Source organism: Cariama cristata, unplaced genomic scaffold (assembly GCF_000690535.1).
Source record: "Cariama cristata isolate BGI_N322 unplaced genomic scaffold, ASM69053v1 scaffold25946, whole genome shotgun sequence".
Classification (NCBI taxonomy): Eukaryota; Metazoa; Chordata; class Aves; order Cariamiformes; family Cariamidae; genus Cariama; species Cariama cristata.
The window spans coordinates 8,512-9,506 of record NW_009624188.1 but is presented as its reverse complement, the minus strand read 5'-3'; positions in this window follow the sequence as shown (position 1 = coordinate 9,506).

The following is a 995-nucleotide window of genomic DNA, read 5'->3' as shown; positions in this document are numbered from 1 at the left end:
AAAAAAAAAAAAAAAAAAGGAGAAAAAACAAAAAAAAAAATTTGAGGCATAACTCACGTCAAAGGACTCGGCATCCCTACCTTTAAATAAGGAAACGTACAAAGGTGGCTAACAGTTGTGCAAAATATTAATTTGCTAAAATATTTTACAGAATCAGTACATGTAAATGTAGAAATTGGTAAAAAAAAAAACCAAACCCAAGAACCCAAAACAACAACCCGGCTGGTTCGCAGGAATTTGTCACATTTTAGTAACAGGATTTTCGCTGTCCCAGAGTGGAAATCCTCGCTCACGAGGGGAGCCGGGCGCCGTCCCGCCGAGCGTCCCCCTTTCCCCGTCGTAAGGCAGAGAGGACCCTGAAAAACACGCTGAGATACAAAAAACCGATGTAAACTCATAATTTATCATCGAAAAAACCCGGCGTAACAAAAGCGGAGAGACGGAGGCTTTATACAAGAGGCTCTTTCAAAACAGACAGCGCAAAGGCTGAAGACGTGGCGGCTTCAGGATTCGCACGCTTTTGGCTTTTGTCGTGTTTTTTTTTTCTGTTTTTTTTTTGGGTTTATAATACCTTTTAAATCGTTCGGAATGCAAACTAGAACGGCGCGCTACTTCCGAGGAAAGAAAAGACTAAACAAAAAAAGTTGACATTGTGCAATTTTGCTGCCCCCAATTCTCAGCGGCAGTAGTCCCTGCATTTGCTGTGTTTCAAAAATGTGGATCTCGAGAAACACATAAAGGAGGAAAAAGAAGGCAAAAGTTGGCAGACATCCAGCATCTCGTTTCGCGTTTGTGGCTTTTTTTTTTTTGTGGGGTTTTTTTTTTTTTTTTAAACAATGCGGATGACAATTTCATGATTAAAAATGCTTTTTTTTTCTCATTTCATTTCTCTCTCAAATAAATACATCGTATCTGACGCTTGATCTGATAAATCCTGGCGGTCGACAAGGGCTCGGTCCCGCCCGTTTCAGAGGCCTCTCTCTCCCGAGTTTCGG